Source organism: Mustela nivalis (genome assembly GCF_964662115.1).
Source record: "Mustela nivalis genome assembly, chromosome: 2".
Taxonomy (NCBI): domain Eukaryota; kingdom Metazoa; phylum Chordata; class Mammalia; order Carnivora; family Mustelidae; genus Mustela; species Mustela nivalis.
In genome coordinates, this window is record NC_139021.1 from 180,873,360 (window position 1) to 180,896,755 (window position 23,396).

Consider the following 23,396-nt stretch of genomic DNA (forward strand, 5'->3'; position numbering starts at 1 on the left):
TGTCATCTGTTTGATAAGGTGAACGGGTCAATGTCAACTCTCTTCTCAAAAGGTTGGCATGAGACACTAGGAGGGCAGTTGCTGTGGGAACGGCAAGTGGGTGAAAAGGAACAGGGGGCCTGCGTGAGCTGAGCCATGTGTGGCCGATGACCGGGAAGCACAAGGTGTTGGCAGATGCAGAGAGAGACAGAGAGGTGTCCTGAGCAAGATGGCAGGGCTGTCCCACCATTGTTCCCACTCCCATGAGAACTGCTCTACCCGGCAGCCCGATCCCTGAGCCATCTGGGCCACGCTCACAGAGGACCTTCCTTTACTTACTCCTCTACTACGGCTGAGTTTCAATCTCTATCTGAATGACTTAGAGTGAGAGAAAAGGCAGCGCTCACATGTTAAGTCGTATTCCACAAGCGTGGAAACCGGGCACCACAGCAGCCAAGGAGAACTTCCCCAAGCCATCCAGGGACGCCCAGGGGCCCAGTTACAACTCTCCATGAGACCGACACTCTCTGCATTACAGCACTGAAGAGGGAATGCACACGCTTCCATTGCTAAGCTAAACACAGGTCACTCTGTTTCTAAATGTAACCCCATCGAAAGACTGGAAAATCTCATGGCATCCTCTCATTAGTATTTCAAGGGTAGGACCATCTATGGAAAAGTAAGACTGGATTTTGTACATGTGAGATGCTGGACACCATGGCCCCTTCCTGTTTGGGTCTGAACTGGACCCTCACAAGGTAAGAACTTAGCTGATGACCTCAGCCAGCAAGGGCGATCGTTAGAGAATACTACATGCCAGGTCTAAAAGCAATTCGGTTTTACCTTCTCCATTTGGCCAGAGGAGTCGGCATGGCTAACTGTTCACCCAATTTGTCTGTCTGGCTGAAACAGAAGAATTGGGAACATTAAACATATTTGGGAAATCTAAGCACGTGTTCTATCTGTTAATGTCCCACATTCTAATATTTGGGGTTTGAATTTTCAGTTAAGAATAGTAGCTAACATTTACTGTGTGCTTTCTATGAGTAAGAAACTTTTTGTGTGTGTTGGTAAGAAACTTTTAACCAATAATCATGTTTAATCTTCACAGTAACCTATGAGACAAGTCTATTGTTTTAGAAACAGCACTAATTATCATATGGGGACCTCCCAGGAACCGGCCCCACCCCACAGAGTGCGCCCAGCAGTGGCAAGCCAGGTCTCCAACCAGGAGGCTCCCTCCCAGCCTTTCAGCCACATCCCCCCAGCACGGTGAGCTAAGGATAACAGATGACTGCTTGTTTGTTTGAGGTACAGGCAGGGAAGATAATCCAGGAATTTGTAATTGCTCATCCCTGCTGAGGGATATTAGCCAGACATTAGCCTTGCCACGTAAATCATGGCACTTGTGTCCGGCTGACTTATTACCTATGCACGGTGGTGCTCGCCAGCTTGCCTGCTGGGTTTAGAAGGTGCTGGAAAAAGATGGTCCCCACTGCATCTAGTGCTCCTACTGCCTGTAGCTCAACCTGGAACCCAGTGCTCTTCCCTCACCCCTCCACCCAGCTCCGGGCCACACGGCTACCCTGCACTCCTGCCCTCAATGCTACAACTTCCTGCCCCTCCTCACCCGGTTCCCTCCATCGGCCCCCCGGGAAGCCCCCGCATCTGGAAGACCCTCCCCCCGGATTCCTGCGCCCCGCTGCGTGCTCCCCAGCGAGGCTCTCAGGGCTCTGACTCGCGTTTGAATCATTCGTTCACTCCTCAAACCTGCTCTGAGCGCCGGCTCTGCCCGCGGGCGCTCCGCGGGGGACGGAGAAGAGGACAAGAGACCCAGCGCCCACGGAGGGGGCACCCCCCCCCCCCCGGAGAGACGGGGGCACAAGCCTGCGTTCGTCCCGACTCTCTCCACCCCGGTTTTTAAATTCGGCTTTATATTTCCAGGCTACATCGAATTTCATTCCTTCTTTTAAAATTCACCTGCGTGTCCTTTCTGAGGAATTAAAGATAGAGGCTGGCGCGCTGTGCTGCGGAGGCCCTGCGCTGGGGGGGTGGGGGGGGGGCAAGGAAGCGGGGCGCCAAGTTGCCCAGGCCAGGGGGCCCCACCGCCCGACCCCTGCCGGGCGGGAAAGCTGCGAGCGGATCTCAAATGCGGCCAAACCCGGCCAGAAAGGGACTTGGGACAACCTCCACTCCAAGGACCGCCGATGGGTAGGGCCTAGCGTGCTTCTGCTCTAGGAGCCCCACTCCTCCCGCTAAGAAGACTTCAAGTCCCACCCTCCCCACCGCTCCCCCTTAGAAACTACTGGAGAGACGGTTTCCACTGGATTTCTCCAACGTCCAAGGATGCGACGCCCCCTTCCCCCACGCCGGAAGCCTGGTGGGGGCGAGGTGGCCCACAGGAAAGCCCTCGGGCTCCCCACCCCCACGTGTCCCCATCTCCGGCCCACCCTCCCGCCTGTCCCCCCCACCCCGCCCCAAGCCACCCCGCCACCCCCACCCTCTGAACCTCCCCCCCCCCCATCTCTCTGCCTCCCATTCCACTCCCCCTCCGCTCCCCTGCTTGGCTCCCAGCTGTGCAGAGCCGCCTGTCCGAGCTCCCCGCCCCCCCCCCCGCTCCCGCCCCCGTTTCCCCCACTCCCCCCCCCCCCCCCCGCACCACCCTCGCGCGCCCCTCTGCTGCGCACAGTTTTTCTCCTTGAGCACGGCCCCCAAACACATACTAGAGACGCAGATTGCACGGAGAGGCCTGGGCGGTCATCCTTGCCCCTACGGTGTGGGCACCGGGTTCGCAGCCCAACTGGGGACCCGCCGCGGAGCCGCAGCCCGAGCCCAGCGGCTGCGAAGGGGGTTTCCGAGGCGGGGGCGCAGGGCCACCTGCTCGGATCTCGGCCCACGGCGGGGGCGGTGGGGCCTCTGGGCCGCCGGGCGGCCTCTGTCTCTTCCTTCCCCTTGAAAGGACTCCCCGCCACATCCTAGTGTTGAAAACCACGGTCCCCTCCCTCCCTCCGCCCAGCCTGGGAGACCACCCGAGAGCAGGACCCTGGGGGAAGAGTGGACGGGAAAGGGGGCGCTGCTGGGGCGCAGGGGGGCGCAGAGCGCGCAGCGTGGCGAGAACTGGGGGCCGGGTGGGGAGCGCCAAGACCGGCTGGTGCCTGGTGGCGCATAGAAAGCGCCTGGGGACCAGGGTCGGGGGGAGCAGTTGGTAAGTGGGGCAGCAGACAAGGCTCCCCTGGCGGGAACCCGGGTGAGACCCTCGCGCAGGCCGGGCAGTGTTCCTTCTCCTCCGCGGCTCACCCTGTATTTTCTCCCAGACAGGCTGTGCGTTCTGGGGTGGGACCAGGTCCTTCCAGCTCATCTCAGTAGCCAGTAGAAGCAGGGACGACAGGTGAGTGCTTAAATGGATTTTTTTTTGTTGAATGAGAAACAAACAGGCGAATGAAGGAATAAATGAAACAAACGCTCTGGGTCCAAGATGGGTTTATTCTTACATCCTACTCCCCACCCCCCGGAAAAAAAAAAAAAAAAAACTCTCCATATTTCGTCTTATCTATCAAAACCAACTTTGTGCCTTAAAAAAAAAAAAAAAGAATTCAAACCATTCATCTACCAACCTTTTATTTAGCACCTACTGTACAATTTCTGTACTTGGGAGTTTATGGGCCCTGAGGGAAGTGTGGATCAGAGACGCTTCTTAGACTTAGTGCCCTAAGACTCCATTTTCACAATCCCAGCCGCCCTCCCTACTAGGAGTAAGAGACAGTCCTTCTAACTGGCCACCCTTGTAGGATTCCCCCCCAACCCCCCCGTAATGAAATGTATTCAATGATGAGATGTCAGTAGATCCCAGAGTTTTCCAACATCTTTCTGAAAATCTAAATCCTGGACCACATCTCCCCGTCTGTCCAAACAGGTAATTATACTTTGTGTATTAAAGTCTTCTATCTCTGACCTATCCAGTGCACAAAAAACAGTTTAACCTTTAAACCAAGTCATGTACACCATTTTACTCCTGGAAAGAGGAATTTATGTTATTCCGTCAAATCAGTATCAACCTGACCTTTAAACGCATCAGTGTTTCTTGGGGAAATATTATGGCTGGGCGGCCTACGGGGGTAAACAACATCCGCTGCTCCTGCCCGGCGCCGAGCCCTGCTGCGCCCCGGCTTCTCGGAATAAGAGGGCGGAAGGCGGCGGGGCCCAGAGCTCTTCTGGCAGACTCCACGGGGTATGAAGAACATTGTAAATGCACCGAAGTTGGCAGATATATTTCTATATTACTGTTCCAGAGATAACCACTAAGGTGAATCATTTCCCACCACCTACCATTCCAAATTATTTCAAATTCTGAAGGGACCCTATTTATTTCATTGGTAGCTAGCAATTTACTTAGCTGAAGATCATTATATTTATGTGTCTGTGAAATCCTCACAATAATTACACATTTGCGCCGTCTCCGATGTGCTATACGTATTCTCATTAGTCATATACTTGGAAGGATATTATCACATTTTTGGAGCAGCCTTCGCAACGTACATATAAAGCGCCCGACTGGATGTGAACTTTGATTCTCAGGGTTTTCTTACACATCAGATTTATCAAACAGCAGGGCAGCCCGCATTCACATGCAAATGCTAACAGAATGCTGGGAAATTGTCTTAATTTCTCTTTTCTCTCCACCGCTTCCGCGCCACAGCCCTGGAAGATATTGTCTTGGGCAGCAGGGAGAGCAAACCTAGCTGAGATCTAAAATTGCTTTAGAAGCTTACCAAAAAGTTCCATAATGGGAAATATTTATAAGGCAGTATGCTTTTTTCCCAATCATAAAGTCACTGATGGGGAAGTACGATGAGGGCGTTTGAAATTTCCAGTGTTCAAGCAAGTGTCCCTGGGTTGAATTCTCTGGACAGTGTTTGTGAGGCTGGTCAGTTTACCTGAAAGGTCTGTTTTGTCACCTTAAAGTCATGGATTATTAGAGGACACAGACCACCTGGTGGTTTTGTCTGTTTCCACACGTTTATTTTGGAAGGGTCCACGATTGTCATAACCCAGGTCATTCTCAGAACATGTCTAACCTTGATAGCAAATAACCATGGTAGGAGAATGTTTTCTCCCACCTGAGCAATAGTTCCAAGAAAACACGACAATTCACGTGCCAGAGACTATTATAGGACTGCTGCGTTCCGGATGGGACCCAGGGGCTGGAGACGGGGGAGGTGGATTGTCTGAAGGCAGGTACCATGGTAATTTTGTGTGATGCTGTATTCACATGTGCCTTCCCCGACTAGACGGTGACCTCCGTGAGCATGAGGACCCTGTCGCCTATGTTCACTTTCACATTTTCAGCACCCAGGGCAGTGCCTAGAACATGCCCACGCCTGGCACATAGGTGCTCAATAAGTATTTGATAGACGTTGAGATGTGATGGAGTGAATTATCGGGACCAGCTCTGTGACTGTCGCCTTCGGATGCAGTACTGTAACTATCTTCTGGCCCTCGAAGAGCTTCTAGTCTAATGAGAAAGCAGATGTTTAGCAGCTGCTCCCAAGAAAGAAGATCCCCAGTGCAGAGAAAATAGAGCTGAATGCATACACGAGAGAGAAAGGAGAAAGTGGTTCTGATGAGTGTTTCTGTGCCACAAATCACCCTGAAGTTTGGTGGCTTGGGAGGGAGCTTTGTTGGGTGACGGGAGTGTTCTGTATCTCGGCTGTGATGGTAGCTTCGTGACTGTACATTTGTCAAAGTCAGCAAACTACACCTGAAAAGGGTAGATCTTACTTAGTCTATGTTATACTTTAATAAGCTGCCTTTCAAAACTGAAACAAGGGGTGCCTGGGTGGCACAGTCCGTTGAACGTGGGGCTCTCTGCTTCCGTCCAGGTCTCCCGGTTGTATGGTCGAGCCCTGCGTCAGGGTGCACGCGGAGCGTGGAGGCTGCTTGAGATTCTCTCCCTCACCCTGTCCCTCTCCCCCTCCAAATAAGTAAATAAAAATCTTTTAAAAAAACTAAAAACTGAACCCAAACCCTTAGAGACTTGCGACAATAACTGTTGGTTACGCCCACCGACGCTGCGGAGGGGGGATCAGGGCTGGACACAGCAGGAGACCTAGGCGTCGGCTGGGAGAACCCCAGGCTGGACAAAGTGGCCGAGGTGGGGTCACATGGAGGCCCCTGGTGCCAGGGTTCTGGGCTGCGGTGGCTAGAAGGCCAGAATGCCCCTGGAGCACCTCCATCTCAGCCTCTCCATTCCGCACATCCTTGGCGAGCGCCTACTGTATGCCGCCGGGCTCCGCTGCGGAGGCTATGAGTGGAGCCGTTAGCGCAGGAGACCCATATCCTTGCCCGGCTGGAGCTGAGAATCCAAAGATGGACGAAAGACAATAAACATTATAAGTCAGTCAGTCTGTGGTCTGCTAAAGGTAATATAGTATGTTAGAGGGAAAAGAACTAAGCAAGACGCGGCGGAGGGAGTCATCTCTGCGAATGGCACCACCTGGTGCCACCAGCTAACGGTCCTGGTGCGTATTCTTGCCAGTGTGATGGTGCAAAACGGTGCTGGTTTTAATTGCATTTTTCCAGCTACAGGGGAGCCGAGCGTCTCTTTACGTGTGCGGCAAACTGCCAGCTGGTCACCAAACACGGTTCCTCGTTTTCTTGGGTGCAATTAGACTACATTTCCCAGCCTCCTGTGCAGTTGGCTGCAGCCTGGGGTGGGCTTCCAATGGAGAGAACGGGAGCTGGAGAGTCTCACATCTCCACGTCTCGTCCATAAAAACCTCCTCCGCCTCCACCCGTTCCCCCCCCCCCACCAGTTGCCCCATTCCTCAGGCAACTTTGGAAGACCCATGGTGAAGATGGCAGAGCCTCCAGCAGCCTGGAACCCTGCGGGGCTGTGAGGACCAGAACTTTGCCTCTTCCTCTCCCCAGCAGAGTCTATATGAGCAAGAGAGAAGCCTCTCCTGTTGGTGTTTACGGCGCTGCCCAGCCTCGGTCACACGCGTTCATTCCATTTCTCTCTTCTGAGGATGACCTGCTGGGACCCTTTGCCGAACTTCTATGGATTCGTTTATTCTTTTTTTCACTTATCTATAGGAGTCCTTTATACCCTTGCTAGTCAAATTTGGTCTGCGGACCGGCAGGATAAATTTCACCTGGGACCTTGTAAGAAATGCGGTGTCTCTGGCCCCGCCCAGACTGCTCAGGCCGACCGTGCATTTTGTAAGCATGTCCCGGTGAGTCTCATGCTGGGGGAAGTCTGGGAAGCGTTCCTCCCCAGGTTTCGCAGTAATAATACGTCATCTTTCATGTGCATTCGATTCACTTTCCCTGGTCTGTACCCATCCTCCCCTTTTTTTTTTCTGCTCTGTCTTCTCATGTATAGACTTTTTAAGAATTTTTTTTTTATTTTTTTTATTTGACAGAGAGAGAGAGATATCACAAGTAGGCAGAAAGGCAGACGGGTGTGGGGGAGTAGCAGGCTCCCCGCTGAGCAGAGAGCCCCGATGCAAGGCTCCATCCCAGGACCCTGAGATCATGACCTGAGCCCAAGGCAGAGGCTTAACCCACTGAGCCACCCAGGCGCCCCCTCACATATAGACTTTAAAACATTTTTTAACATTGCAGTATTTGCCAAAATTTCATTTATTGTCTGTCCCCTAAGAAATTCTCTGCCCGAGGGCATATGGATATCGCACTGTATTTTCTTCTAAAAGTTTTAAAGTTTTCCTTTTCACAGATTGTTCGTCCACCTGGAATGTTTGTCTGTCTGGGATGTCCCGTAAGGCTCTCCTGTTATTTTGGGGTGTGGGTAACAATTATCCCAGCGCCTTCCACTGAATTAATCATCCATTCCTTATGGATCTGTCATGCTACCCCAGGCTCCGGCTGTAAATCAAGTTTGCACACACACAAGGATCACGTCTCTGGTCTCCTGTTCACATTTTTCTTTTGGGTAACCTGCTCCCCCCCCCCCCCCCGCCCCCGCTTAACCGTACGTTTCAATCTGACCCCGTCAGGAGATTCTTCGACAGTGAATTTGAACGGCTGTCTCATACTCCGCCGTCCTTCATTCTGTTCAAGTTTCCTTGTTTGGGTTTTACTCTGTTGTAAATAACGGTGGGGGGAACATCCTTCACGCAATCTTTACACGCTCGCGTGTTGATTTAAGATAAATTCTCTGAACGAAATTACCAAGGAGGCACATTTTTTAAAGCATTTGATAAATATTGCCAAATTGCCCTCTGGAGAAATAGGACCAATTTCTATTCCTACCTGTTTCCTGCTGCCTTCCTTTACATTTTAATATCTCAGCATTTAAATCCCTGCCAAGATCATAAGCAAAATACTAACATGCTATCATCGTAATTCGTGTGCCTTTGATGACAACGGAAGATGCACATTTTTATATGTTTATGGGCCTTTGTACTTATTTTAACATGTCTGAGCCCATTTATGTGTAGGTGCACTTTTCTTATTGATTGATAAAGCTCTTTATGTATGAATAACGTCGACTCTTACATGTACATCGCATTTTTTGGCAATTTACATTTTACCTTTTACATTTGCTTACGAAGTTTTTTTTGGTGTGCAGAAGCTTTAAATGTTGACGTGGTAGGATCTAGCCATGTTTTCCTTTAGCATTATACTAAAAGAAATAAATAAGTCCTATCCCAAAATGATTGCTGTATGGATTTTTGTTGTTGTTCTTTTAGATTTTGTTTTTAGATTTTGTTTTTTACATTTTACTATTTAATTCCTTTGCTCATTACACTCAGCCCTCAGGTGGCAACTGACTTCTCCCACCAGGTACGATCCCCCTGCTATACACTTCCTTCCCTCTGAGCACTTTTCACAATAGTAATGTTTCACAGGTGTGTGAGTCTTTGGCTGATGTCTGTGTCCTGCTGTAACATGCAAGCCCCATTAAGGCAGGAGTCACTTTTCCATCCTTTTATTCCTAGCACCTGTCAAAATGCCAGGTGCCTGCACCCACCTGTGTGTTACCCTCTGGCTTTGTTTAGAGCACCTGAGGAATCCTGTGTCCGTGAGTCCTTACTTCTGTCTATTTATTTAGCTCAGCTTATATGCACAAGTGATTATATGCATATATACACACATATATATGTACATAAATGTATAGCTATACAGTTGGATCCTATTCAGCCTTTTTTTTTTTTTTTCCCAGCCCTTGAGGGCCAGCCTGGGCTCATCTGACCACACCATTCTCTTCTTCCTTGTGGTAGATCACTCAGTAATCCCTTGGGCTTTATAAGCAGGCAAACCTACTATCTAAAAATAATTTAGTCTGTCTTGTTTCTACCAGTCATAATTCACATCTTTGATTTGTTTATTGCATTGGCTAAAACTTCCCAGAACATGCAGTTCTTTTGTATTGTGGGGAGGGCTGGGGAGGGACTGTATAAAACCAAAATAGAAGAAGATTGAACTTAGGTTGTAGTTTTTTTCAATTATAAATTTCAAAAGATAGCCAGATGGTCTCCTGATGTGCACACAAAGAAAATTTTTACAATTCTTATATCAGCACTGAAAGTGGCCATGCACAGCAGCCCCCGCGCCCCGCCTCCCCCCTCAGACTGCTGCACTGTGGTGAGTCCGCTGTTCCTGCAGGAAACAAGGGTCCTGTGTCCCCTCCAGCAGCAGGCCGCCGGGGACAGGTGCACTACCTGGGTATCTGGAAAGCTAGGACACACTCTCAGCTCTGCCCTAGGCTGGTGCCCTGTCTTGGACAAGTCACTGTCCCTCCATGGTTCCCATTTCCCCACTTCCCAGTCGAGGAACCTGCCTCCCAACTCTGCAGTCTAGGACTCCTGGCTTCTGCAGAAATGGCCCTTTGGGCCTTGTGGGTCCTGCACTTCCCAGACCTTGATCTCCGGGCAAGAAAGACATCCCTGCCAGAGCGGATGCAAGCCAAGTGATGATTTACATAAGCTCAGACCTGAAAGCCTGCTGCAGTGAAGGTATTAAGGAGATAAACCTTGGATACTGTCCCATGCTGGCTGAGTTGAGCCTACATAGATCACGGAGAAAACAAACCATGAGGCACCATCAGCTGATCACAGGAGCAGAGTGTCCGAGTCGAGTGATGCCAGGAAAGGCCCAAGTAAGCAGGAAGCACTACCAACAAGCCCAGGGGAGGCAGAGACAAGGGCTCGGATCCTTCCTGGCCGTGCAAGCCGCCTCTCCACAGATGGTCTCACCTTGTCACCGCCAACGCCAGCGCTCCCCAAGCATCATGGCGGTCGTCTGAGCCAACCGGCGACTGCTCCTTAAAAACAGGGACCATGTCTTGTTATTTTTGCCTTCCCCAAGCCTTGTGACATGCTCAGATAGTGGCAACATTTTTACTTCTTTCAAGGCACATTTTGTTTCGACTCACAAAAATACCGAATGCTTGTTCTAGGTTATCTAGAAGACAAAGCCACAGGCTAATGACTTCATCCAGAAACCACAGATTACATTTTGATGTATTTCTTCTCTGTAGCTGAGGTTCGTTGGTTTTTCACAAAACCTGTCTTACTATATACGTAACCTATGTGCGTATATCATTGTAAAAATTTCTTACATAGTTAAATATTTCTCTAAAATGTGATTTTTTAGTAGCTATATGATTTTCCATCTTGTACCGAGCCTTCTCCATTGGCCAGATATTTAGATTTGGTCTTTGAGCTATTATTAATAACTCTGTGAAAAGTATCTTTGCCCCTAACCCATTGCCTAGGGCTCTTGTTGGTTCCTTAGCATATATTCTTACTCAGATGGGGGATTATTGGACCAAAAGAAGGAGTTTTTATAGGGCTGTTCATAGGTACTACTCCATTTCCTTCCAGAAATGTGCCAGTTCTGTCTGAAAATGTCCATCTTGACAAATCCTTGCTAGCATTAGGTATTTAAATTATAATAATAAATATCTTTGCTCATTTCATAGTGAGAAATGGAAACTCATTGTTGCTTTAATGGGCTTTTCTTTGATTACTAGTGAAGCTGAAAATGTTCTCATTTGGTTACTGTCCATTTGTAATTTATCTTTTGTGGATTTTCTATTCATTCCTTCTTTCCTCTCTCTACCTCTGTCCGTCATTCAGTAAAACTGTGCGGAGGCCTCTGTTGGCCAGACCCTGCCCGGGGGCCATGGTGGACGTGGTCAGGAAGACACAGTCAAGGACTTAGCACCCCTGGGGTGACATACAGCCCAGCAGAGGACCTCTGGACAGCCGGAGACAAATGTTATGAGGAGGCGACCACGCATAATTCTTTTTAATCATGGTCAAATACACATAAAATTTGTTATCCTAACCATTTTTAAGTGTACCGTTAAGTGTACTCACATTGTTGCATAACCAATCTCCACAATTTTCATTTTGCAAAACTGACACTTCATACCCATTAAACAGCTCCTCGGTCCCCTCTTCCAGCCCTTGACAACCACCGTTCCACCTTCTGGCCCTGTGATTTTTGATGACTCCGGGGACTTTATATGAGTGGAATCATATAAAGTGCCTGGGTTATATCACTTAATCTAATGTCCCTGCGGTGCATTCATGTAAGAGCATATGACAGGATTTCCTTCTTCTAAAGCTGAATAATATTCCATCGCAGGTATGTGGAGATGTATCTCTGTCTCTGTCTCTGCCTCTATCTCTGTCTCTATCTGTATGTATCTATCCCACTTTGTCTTTATCAGTGCCTTCATGGACACTCGGGTTACTTCCACCTTTTGAGTGTTGCGAGGAGCGCTGCTGTGAACTGGGTATACGAACACCTCCCCTCAGACTCTGTTTTCAGATCTGTAGGATCTATCCCCGGAAGTGGGATTGCTGGATCATAAAGTAATTCTATTTTTAACTTTCTGAGGAACTGCCATGCTGTCCTGCAAGCACTCTGCCGGCCCATGAACAGGGCGCAAGGGCTCGGTTTCTTCACATCCTTGCCAACTCTTGTTACTTTCTGGTCTTTTGCATTTTCTTTTTCATAGTAGTCGTCCTGACAGGTGCGAGGCAGCGTCTGGCCGTGGTTTTGGTTGCATGGAAAGATGGTGAGCATCTTCTTAGGGGCCTTGGGCTCTTTGCGTATCTCGCAAGGACAGTTTCTGATGTGGACTGAGCGTCTGCGCGGAGCAAAGCGACATTGGGAGCAAAGCGCTCGGCTCCCGTCATTTGTTCACTGGGAAGCTGACTTGAAGTCCTCCCGGTGATTAGCCAGTTTCTAAATGAGAGAAAAGCCTGGGGACCATCCTGATCAACCAGGTCCCCCGCCCCCCTCCCAACGCACCAAGGTGGGAGGGTCTGGAGCAGCGTTGTCAGTTTGGGGACCGCTCGCCAGTCCCCTCCTCGCCCCGCACTGCGACATTCTATCCGCAAGTGCGCACCCGAGAAGTTAGTAACGCACTGAAGAAAGGACTGGAGGTCAACCGTCTTGAACGGCAGACTGTGCAGTTTGAATTTACAAATTATCAGGCGCCTCGTCGCTTTGGCTCTGGAGATGGGGCCCAGGGACCTGCTCTAGGTGGCCTCTTGTTCTCCTCAGAGCCGACGCGTCAGCCTTGGCTGCACTAACACGTGTGCACACAGGCTGCAAGGTTTCTTAAGGTGTTTCCCCCCACCACCACCCCGCTGTGGTACCAACAATTCCTGAGTCTCAGCTTCCAGAACTCTCTGCAGCAACTTTTTTGACTCTAAGATGGGCAAACCGTAGTCCTGCGACGCCCCTCCCGGAGCGCGCTGCTGCAGACTCAGCAAAGCCACAGGACCCCAGCGTTTGGGGACGCGGAACCTATCCTGGGGGTCGAGTCCCCTCCTCTCTTCGCAGGACCCTCTGCTGCACGGAATCATCCCAAATCTTCCCGAACCACAGTAAGAGGATGTGGGGATGGCGCCAGGGGCCCATGTGAGTACTGGCGGGGCTGTCACCTCCCCAGGAGCTGGGGCCGGGCAGGGGCCGGGCAGGGGGCAGGCAGTGACCAGAAGTAAGTGAGAAACCTAAAAGCAGGTCATCGAAAGTCTTGAGGTCTTCGGGCTGTTTGGGATCTGAACGGAACCAAAGGATTTGGTTCTCAACACTGCGCTGAGAGAAGGGAAAAGGTAGGGTGGGTCCTTAGCGGTCGGCTCGCTGGGAGCCAGGCCGAGGGTGCGACGCAGGCCCTGAGGTGCTCCGGCTATCGCCGCCCACCTTGTTGTTAGGGGCTAATCTTAGTTGGAAGATTTAAAGGGGTGGAGCAGGGAATGAACCTCTGCAGGAAGGCCAGATAGCCAGATGTGCAGTCCTGGGGTTAAAAACAAACAAAAAAAAAAAAAAGAAAGAAAGAAAGAAAAGAAAAAGAAAGAGCGCTGCATGGCTCAGTGGGTTAAAGCCTCTGCCTTCGGCTCAGGTCATGAGCCCAGGGTCCTGGGATCAAGCCCCGCATCAGGCTCTCTGCTCGGCGGGGAGCCTGCTTCCTCCTCTCTCTCTCTCTGCCTGCTGTGATTTCTGTCTGCCAAATAAATAAATAAAATCTAAAAAAGAAAAAATAAAAATTAAACAGGCCAGAAAGCAGGAGCAGACAGCGGACGAATGTAACAGGGCACATCCAGAGAACGCAGGCAAACAGGGCACACAGGGCTCTGTGACAGGAGGCTTCGCACGGAGGCTGCGGGAGAGCCTCTGTCCTGCCCACGGCAAGCGCCGCCGTCTCAGAGGGGCCGTCTCTGCGCCGGAAGATAAGGCAAAGAGCACAAAGACAAGGGGACACATGCAGAAAGGTGAGAGCCTGGCACGTAGGGGCCATGCCCAGGAGGAGGCCCAGGTGACCTGGCCTGTGGAGGAAAATAAGCACAAGCAAAATGAGGTTTCCAGGAGACACGCCAAGCACTGAGATAGTCATCTCTCCAAATCTGGCAAGGGAGCACCTTTTCCAGAATGTTCATGCCGATCCTTGCTCTGTGCACCCAGCTCAGCCACTGACTTAGCTCTTCTGTGTGCAGCAGGCTCCCACCAGGCTGGGACCCCTCCCCAGCGGCGCCTGTGACTCCCCTGTCCCAGACGCAGCACCTGGTGGAGCAAGGGCTCCTCGAGGGCGTGGGGAGAGGAACTGGAAATGGTTCAGACCCACCTCCCCGAAAAAGTGTTCGCATCTTCCTTCAAGGGACAGAGAATCTAATAATGAACTCATGTGGAGAATAGAGAGGTGTCCACACTTAAAGTGAACATTGGGTTTGGTCCAGAGATAATTTTGACATCTTGGCTCAGTTCATAGTTTAGTTTTGAAATGTTTGTTTCCATCTGGGGTTTGCCAGAATTGCATGTAGTAAAACCCCACTGATGTTTTCGCTCCTAAAAGGAGAAATTGGAGGCAGACGGGAAGGTTAACCATGGCACATTTGTTACACACGTTTAAAATAATTCGAACAGCATTATTGAGATGTAATTTAAATAACGTATATAGAAAAGTCTTTGTGTCACAAGAGCACAGCTCAGTGTGCTCACTGAGACAGAACATTGCCAGCACCCCAGAGGCTCTGACCTAGACTTTTGAAGGGCTTGGCCACTGGCCTTGTCCAAGAGCCACTTTGGTGGCCGCCCCTCATGTATACACGAGGATGTGTTCACTTCACCGAAGCCCGTCTTCATTATAGGTAAGGATTTGCAAGCCCCTCCTCCTGGGCTCTGAACATGCTCTCTTGGGCCACAGATTCCATAAGAACCACGCACTGCCCAGACACTACTAGCACACACCTTCACCGAAGATCACACCCCTTCCTGGGGCAGCCCACACCCAACATCTGATCAGGGCAGGCCATAAAGGCCAAGCTGTCATGGCCCAAGTCAGGACCCATCTAAAGGACCACCTTAGCTCAGGGCTCCCCATGGGGACCATCCCCGTGGGGGCGTCCTCAGATCACCAGCATGGCAGCCCCCGGCCAGTCCCACGTCCTCCCCATGCTCCTAGTCCAGGCCTGAGGGCTCGCTCCGAACTCCACCTGAGTCTGCTTCCTTGGGCACCTGACCGGCAGCAGCCATGGCTAGCCTTCCAAGCTTGGCTAGCCTCGCCTTCCAAGCTTTCATTTCCAGTGGCGGCGCCGAGAGCCGGCTCCGTCCTGGGAAGGCCCGGGGTGCTGGAGAATATGCAGAAAGAGGTCATTAATGGGCTTCACTGTTCCCATGCCGCTTCTTGGATCACGGAGCTCTTCCACGCACGCTCTCGCTGCGCCGTCTGCTCCTTCACTGACTCGTTCCGCCGGCCCATCCGTGACGCTCCGGCCCCACACCGGGGGTGACCGTACAGTGAAGAGTAAGCCTCTCCCTTCCCTCTGAGAGCTCACAGCCCAGTGCAGAAAGCAGATGCCAGAGCAGAATTCTCTGGGTGCCAAGGGCCACGACAGGACAAGCTGAGAAGAGGGGAGAAGGGTGGCAGCTGGGGAGGTGAGGCCCCCAGGGAGGTGAGGCTCCCCGCCGGGGTGCGCAGCGGCAGGGCGGCACCAGGGAGACCACACGGTGCAAGAGGAGGCAGGCAGCCAAGCCCCAGCAGCCACATAGGCCACACGCCCACGCAGGGTCTCTGAGGTTCCCGTGGACTTAGCCCAGCGTGGCTGGGAGTAGGAGAGGCCCCGTGGGCTCTGGCTTCCCGCGTGCAAACTCCCAGGGCCTTTCAACTCACACTCCTGCTGCTCACTGCGGCCCAGGCAGCTGAGCCGGGAAAGAAGAGGGGAGACTGTGGGGAAGGAGAGAGTTTGGAGGCACAGAGCGGTGGGTGGTAGGATCCAAACCAGAGACGAGCATGATCTTGGCAAGTTGCCCCCGGTCCCACTTCAAGCACTGGATTAACTGAAATCCTTCTTCACTACTTTCCAAAGTCAACAGGATTTGTTGAGTTTTTATCTCCAGGAGGGCAAAAGCTTTGAGAGAACAAGACAAAAAAAAAGAAAAAGAAAACATGTGAAAAGAGATGTTTTCACTGATCTGAATTTGGGGCATATTGATGATTGAAAAAAAATTTAAATGCTTAATTGTGGGGTCAGACACATTCTTAGAACATCACTGCTTAGAAAACAAACATGAGATTATGCTTTTCAGTGCTACAAAAATGAAAATATATCGTGCCTATTTATCAAATTAATCACCCTAAAATCTAAAGACAAATGGGATTCTTAGGGCAGTATTCAGCCAGTAATTTAATACCTAAGTTTTTCTAATCAATAAACCATTGGCCTGTTAGAATATTTAAGTCGTGCTTAAAGTCATTCAGAAAAAAAAAAAATCTATCAACTTAAGTTCTTTGAAAGCATATCTTTAATTTAAAATGTCATTTTTTATTTATGTGTTGCATTTTACGTTACTCTAAAACAACACCAAAAAATTTTCATAGAACTATTGAAGGAACGCCCGGCGGGCTCAGTGGTTGGGACAGGAGACTCCTGATCTCAGGGTTGTAAGTTCTAGCTCTCCGTTGGGCATAGAGATTACCTAATAATTAAAACCTTTTAAAAAAATTTTTTTTAGATATTTAAAATATCTTAGGATCAGAAACGTCATTATTTATTATGTCTTTGATTCAGTAAGTATTTTATATACATGATACTACGTACCAGCACGTTGTATGACTCTAGGGGGCACCGCTCATGTTGTGATGTCAGAAATTGATCTGGGTTTGTGTGAGGCTATTGGGACACTGTTATGGACTGCGTGTTTGTGTCCTGCCCAAATTCAAATGTTGAAACCTTCCCCCTCAGTGTGACAGTATTTGGAGGTGAGACCTTTGGGAGGTCATGAGTGTGGAGCCTCCATGATGGCGATCGTGCCCTTAAAGAAGAGTGACAGTGCGGAGCGTCCTCTCTCTGTCCCTGCCATATGAGGGCACAAGAAGGTGAAGAGAAGAACCTTGTCCAAATGCAGCACGCTTGCCATCATGCATTAAAAGTTATGCAAGCTATTGGTACCTTAAAAAAAAAAACCCTCAAAATGTATTTCAGGCCATGTAATGATAAGAAACATTTGGCATGTTCAAGGGGAAAAAATTCAAGTGTGCCATTGTAGAATTCTCCGCTATGGAAACCTCTGACTCGGTGTGCTCGGCTAGGAGGAAGCAAAGTCTGGAAGAACCCGATGTGGACGTCCAGCCTGGGACCCGCCCACTCAATGCAAACAGCAAGAGCTCTGCAGCAAAAGATTTCCACCTCCGCACCTCGGACCCACAACAGTTAATTCGTGACTGTGGCCTCCAACGTGGGCTGGTGGCAGTTGTGCTAAACCTTCCTTCAGCAAACCTTCAGTGGGGAAGGCAGAAGGCACGCTGCTTGAGAAGCGGCCACCTGTTGTAATAGACCTTCTCTACCAAGGTGGAGTGAGAAAATGGGCTGGAAGGCTTCCTTCGTGGGACCTTCTCCCTGGTGATACTCCCTGCATCTTCAGATGCCTACAAAAGCATGGAAAGGAGCAACCACTCTGGAGGAAGCTTCTAGGAAGATCTTACGGAGGTCATGTGTTATACACAGCTAGTATGGGAGACACCACACTGTTCTAGCATCTTTGTTTTCAAAGTCCTTTTTAAAGATTGTCCTAGAACAAAATGCAGGGCAGTAAAAAGTCAAACTAGGTAGGCTGTCTGGCCAGTGTCTGCTTTTCTGGGCAGCGATTGCACGTGCCCAGGCGTGTCTGATCATAGGCGCCATGGTCCCCAGTCACCTTCTCCTCACAGCACCCTCCGGAGAGAGGCAACAGCAAGGCTCCATCTCATAGATGGGAAAGCCGAGGTTCAGAGAGGCTGCTGAGATGCCCCTCATCACAGGACATACAAGTCCCAACTGGCAACCGCCGAGCTCTGCGACCCCACCCGGTGGCTCGGGATTGGTGCCAGGCACACTGCCAGAGGGCCCTCCATCAAGCCTCGATGCCTCAGCACCAGGGGCTCCGGCCAGCCGCCCCGTGGAACCGGGCGGGAAGGATGGGCGCCGCCCGGAGACAAGGAGCCCAGTGCGCGGGGAGGGTGAGAAGCACTCCAGGCACCGGGCTACCTGGAGTTTAGAAGAAACGTTTTGAGAAGATAATTCGTCATCAGAAAAACCCCAGGGTCTGAGAAGCCTGCTTCCTCATCTTTCTTGGAGAAATAGAGACGACTTTAAATTACCCGACAAATTAGTTCATTTTAATGTCAGAATGCACCGAGGGGGGAAGGGTTTCTAAGGTGAAAGACAAGTAAGTGTAATTGCTTCTTTTTTCAAGATCACAATATTACTTTGTTCATTATGAAATAATGAAGCATTATTTAATCCCATTATGAAATAAATGAGATTGAGTAAATAGCACATCTGCATTCAAGCAGTGATATAAAGTCAGGAAATGTTTATCCCACTGACATTTAAAAATAGCAGCTCAATTTTTCTTAGTAATGAAATTGTAGGTGTTTTCATTACAAAAAATATATTTTACAAGAAATACAAATATGGCATTGTTAAATTAACTGTTTGGGAAGCTCTCCGGCTGAATGCCTTCCCGGGTGGTGGGGTTTTGAAATGTGGATTCACTTCTTCACAATAAAGCTGATCTGCGGGCAGTGATCAATATCAAACAAAATCATCAGTGAAATGCAAAAGAAAAAAAGTCAATATGAGCAAAGAAGGGGAAGTCCAAGAAGCTGCATTTCAGTATGTACACCTGCCCTCTTGTGGTCTTCTGTATGATCGCCTATAGGCACTTTGAAGACTTAGAAATAGGGTGTCCCAGCTAGTATCCTGGGTAGCTGTGTGTTCACCTCACCACAGAGCCCTGTCCCCACGTAGTTCTGATTCTGTGAAGCACGTACTCGACACCCTCCTCCGCTAGGGATTGAAACCCCCAAGGCGCACTCACGTTTGGTGATGGCAATGTTGGAGTGGGATCCATTTTGCTATTTCTCTAGCTCTGGACTGCATCACAAATGACCCCAGAACATAAGGAGGCGGAACCACCATTCTGCGAGTCGGGAATTCGGACCACGGATGGTTTGTCTGGGCCCCCGCGTGGAAGATCTAAAGGCTGTGGCTGGGAATATTTCAAGGCTCATTCACTCTCGAGTGGATGAGGCTGGCTGGAGGCTGGGGACCTCAGTTTCTTGTGCCCACGGCTCTGCATGAAGGCCAGGATGGGCTTCTTCAGAGTATGGCGGCTGTGTTCCTAGGGTGTTTCCAGGAGAAGGAACGACAGGCAGAAGCTCTGCTTTGGTGACCCAGCCTTAGAATTCAGATAAGGGCGCCTCTGCCATGTTCTGTTGGTCACGAGGGGCAGCCCTGATTCAGCATATTAGGGAACCAAACCGGCACGAGAACAAGGAGGTGTAGATCACTGGGGTCCATTTTGAAGGCTGAATGCACACATTTTAATAATGAAGCTACACTGTGTTCCGGTTTTCAGTAAAGTATGACTGCCTTCACCTCCTGCATCTGGCCCTGGCGTGCTCTCAACTGTCCGCAGGCCAGCGTGTAGGACTGAAGCCCCTTTTCCTTCCTGCTTGAGTGTCTGTGGGAGAACGATCGAGGCTGATGTCCCAAATAGAGTGACTCATCCAAGGGAAAAGACGAGATCTTCCGGGCTCTAGCTGTGGAGGGGCAAAGGGAGGTGCAGGAGGGACACTGGCACGACTGGGTGGGAGGTGGTGCCACCTTGGGCGGGTGGGGGGGATGGAGACTTGTCTTTTCTCTTCCAAGGAGTCTCCCGGCCAGACCCCCATCTACCCCCACTCCCCACCTAAATGCTAAAAGATTCCATCAATGACATCTGGGAGAAATACGAATGACTAATAAACATTTAAGGAAAAAAAAAAAAAAACCTCAATTTCACTAGTAACCCTGGAAACAGACATTGAAGCCACATTCAGATACCCTGAAGGGATTTTTTTTTTTAGGTAGGAAGGGTCAGAGTGTTTTCTCAATGAGTGGAACCTCATTTAATCTGAAAACGTACTGCAGCCTATAATCATCTGAGTCTAACTCAAGTCTTAATTCAGATTTTCCGTTTTTAAAAATATAAGTGTTTTTGGTTCTGAGACAAATAGCTTCATATTCAGGAATACCAAATGCGGGTATCAGACCACTACCACAAATCTGTCTCAGGGGACAGCTGTGTAACCAGAAGCTGTTGAGGCGTGGCAGTTAACTGTAGGACAGACAACTCCCCCTTGATCTGGAACATTCTGTGTTGTGGTCAGAAAGGAGACGACCAAGGACAGGGCTGGGGAATGTGAGGAACATGGCTTGGGGCCTGAGCCTCGAACAACAGGTAAACAGGCTCCAGGACGTCCTCTGTGGGGTGTGGGGGAGAGCCTTCTAGATAACGGGAACAGCATGAGCCAAGGTCTGTGGTGTCAGCCAGAGCCGTATGCTTGGGAAATGGCAGGTACCAGTGTCCTGGTGGGTGGTATGTGGAAGTTGGCATCAGAGTAGTTAAGGGCCGTGACTGGAGGCTGAACTCAGTTGATGTGAGTCTCCAGTGTTTCTCAGTAAGGGCACCAACATTTGGACAAATTTTAGAACAATTACTCTGTGCACAGTAGCCATCGAGGGGCAAGAGGATATGCCAAAAGTTAGCAGCAGGAAGCTGAGTCGGGGTAACTGCGGCGGTGGAGGTGGGAAGAGAAAGAAGGGAAGTGATTATTAGAGGGAACTTTCCAAAGCAGGAGAGTCAGGGAGGCATTGGGGTGGACCCCAGGCTTTGGCCCTGGTGACAGGATAGATGGGGGTATCTTTAACTGAACGTGGAACATGAGGAGGGGGAAGAGTCAGTCTGGGAGAGACCTTGAGCTCGCAGTTGGACTTGCCCAGGGTATGTGCTTCTGGGCCCACTGGTCACTCTGGCTCTGCCCAGGGGTGTGCATCTCATTAAATCTTTCCTCCCCCCAGCAACAGGCATGCTGAGAGGAACATGACTCTCCCTCTTGCCACATCCCTGGTGCCTCGTACGGGGCCTCAGGAAGATTCGGCAAGCTTTGCTGAAGACACGGTTGTGTACATAAGCGATGGGTCAACAAAACGCATGCAAGACAGAGGAGAGGGAAGAGGACGGGAAGGGAAAGGGTCCGGGACACCCGGAGGACGGTCATCTGAGAAGTGGTCGAGAAGCAGAAAGCCCGCGCAGCCGGTGGGAAGGAACGGGAGGGAGGGGCAAGAGACCCCCCCAGCTAGTGTACTGTCCCCAGCTCTCCCCAACGAACAGACACAGCGACAGCCCAGCACGGAGCCCCGCAGACAGGGTCCGTGCAGGAAAAGCTCACACTGACCGTGTGGGCTGGAATGGGTGAGAACCGGTTCTGTTCATTTCCGGCAGAGTCTGCTCCCTGTAGACAGTCCAGAGAATCCTCCAGCGGGCGTACCCCAGCCGCTTTCTTCCTGGACACGCAATCACACACCCGCTTCGTTGCCTCATCTTTATGGAGGGAAAGTTTCCTAAATATCATTAATTACCTTGAAGAATTCAGTAAGTGGAAAGACCTAATGAGGGATTACTTTTTATTAATGGCGGCAACTTGGGACATCTGTTGGAGAGTCAACAGCCTGCCAGATGACAGCTAAGATATGGAGGCCTATGGCACTTGATTGAATTTTGTATTTATGTCTACAAATGCGATTTCTTGTATTATGCATTTGCCTACGATATACTGATAAAAATTAGAATTTATCTTAATAATGCTCACAAAACCCTAGATAAATGGCCATGTTCGAAGCACGAAAAACATAAAAACGTTTGCTTGACTTGGAAGCCTCGTGGGATGATGTTGCTCTGAGTAACAGCATCTGTTAAACAATTAATTGTTTTGCTGATCCATTTAAATTTTTTGTTGTAGGACTCATACAGCAACAGAAAATTGAGAAAACAGGGAAACCAGTCTCCCGAATCTTGTCGCCGTCGCCAGGTCTGATAGCGATCCGAGGGCTCCATCCTTAGCGCTAAGCAGAGTTTTTGAGTTGTAAACACAGTGTACTTTGTATCCTGCTTTTTTTTGCTTAACGTTATCTGATTCTTTTTTTATGAGCAATGAAATTTGATACGAGGTGGCTGCTCACGGGGTTTTTTGAGAGACCATTCATTGTTGGAAGGATTGGTGAGCATTTTCTAAGCCCCATCGACTTCAGGGAATCAGGAAATTAAACTTTTTATTTATTGGTCCTTTGACTTTCCCATAAATGGACACAGTTCCACCTTGTTTGACTGCATTGTAAAAGCAGACACTGGCTGAACAAAGGCATGCCGGTGAGTAATTAGGCATTAGGTGGGGGCAGGGTGGTGCTTTATGGGGCCATTAGGACTCACTCAGCTGCCTTTAAGGTTCAAGTTGGCTCCTTGGACATTAGCTCCCATTAGTTTGATTTAAAAAAACTGGGAGTTTTTGGGAGGGGAGGAATGTCCAAATGTTTAAAAAATGGTAAACTGACTTTCCTACAGTCTTTTAAGGGAAAGGATAAAGGCTGTTTATTCCATAGGTGCTTCTAAAACACACACACACACACACACACACACACACACACACACATTTTCTGAATCTGAGTTGCTTCGACACTTCTGGTACAGATGGTGTGGTCAACCCTGTAGAGCCTAGGGAAGCCGGCTCCCCGCTTTCCCACCCAGCAGATGAGGGGGTGCAACCCCCCTTCTCCGCAAGGTTTGCAGCGTCCCTCAGAGGCTGTGTTGTTCTCCCACGCTCCTCGGCCAGCCCACTGGCTTGTGGGTCTTGACCACCTGTTCTGGGGGAAACGTGATTTTTGCTGCATGCAGTTTTCCTTATGAAATGCATTTCCTCATATATTTAGTTCAGAGCAAAAGCTGTTATTTTTTCTTTGCCTGCGATCACAGCTATTCAATAAATAACTAAAGGGAATCCATCTTCAGAGGGGGAAAGTTGGCGAGTTCTTTCCCACAAACACGGCCTCAGGAAGACGTTGTCCTCTTTGTAGAACCATCTTTACTTACCTGCTGTGGCTTTGTAAAGCAGAGTGAATGTTGTCACTTCTAGCATGGAAAAAGTCCATTTTGTTAAAAATCATAAGTTTAAAAATAAAACCACTAGTTTTAGTGGTTGGCTGTTTGGAAACACTCCCTCACTGATTAGCACTATACATCGTCAGTGAGGGTCAGATTGTAAACTAAGCACTGAGCCAAAGTCAAGGTCAAAGGAATGGATGTGAGCCTCTGTCCCCAAAGTGCTTGCCACCTGGGAGGGGAAATTGATGCTTAACATACCAGTGGTCTCAGGGGGTGAGGGAGCTCAGAGGACAAAGAAATGTCACTTCCCACTGGGGACCAGGTGGCATGGCCAGGTCGTCCCTTCACAAGGCAGGACAAGGGGTCAAGACCACATCAGACCCATCACCAACCCAATATATTTTGGTGCTCAGGGTACTAATGCGATCCACTGTTATTGCAGAATTATAACTAGGGACTCGATATGGTGAAAAGTTGAT

At 49.8% G+C, this 23,396-nt stretch overlaps 1 long non-coding RNA gene across 3 annotated transcripts; it reads left to right on the plus strand.

Moving 5' to 3' along the window:
- Positions 1-1,970: 1,970 nt before the first annotated feature.
- LOC309860625 lies at positions 1,971-11,297 on the plus strand. 3 transcript variants are annotated; one of them, XR_014309501.1, is made up of 3 exons: positions 1,971-2,190; positions 3,294-3,367; positions 11,082-11,297. It is a non-coding gene; the product is annotated as an uncharacterized lncRNA (long non-coding RNA). The 3 variants fall into 3 exon arrangements; XR_014309502.1 differs by lacking the exon at positions 11,082-11,297 and adding an exon at positions 5,268-5,991 and having other exon boundaries at positions 2,041-2,190; XR_014309503.1 differs by lacking the exons at positions 1,971-2,190; positions 11,082-11,297 and adding exons at positions 2,943-3,184; positions 5,268-5,991.
- Positions 11,298-23,396: the final 12,099 nt, after the last annotated feature.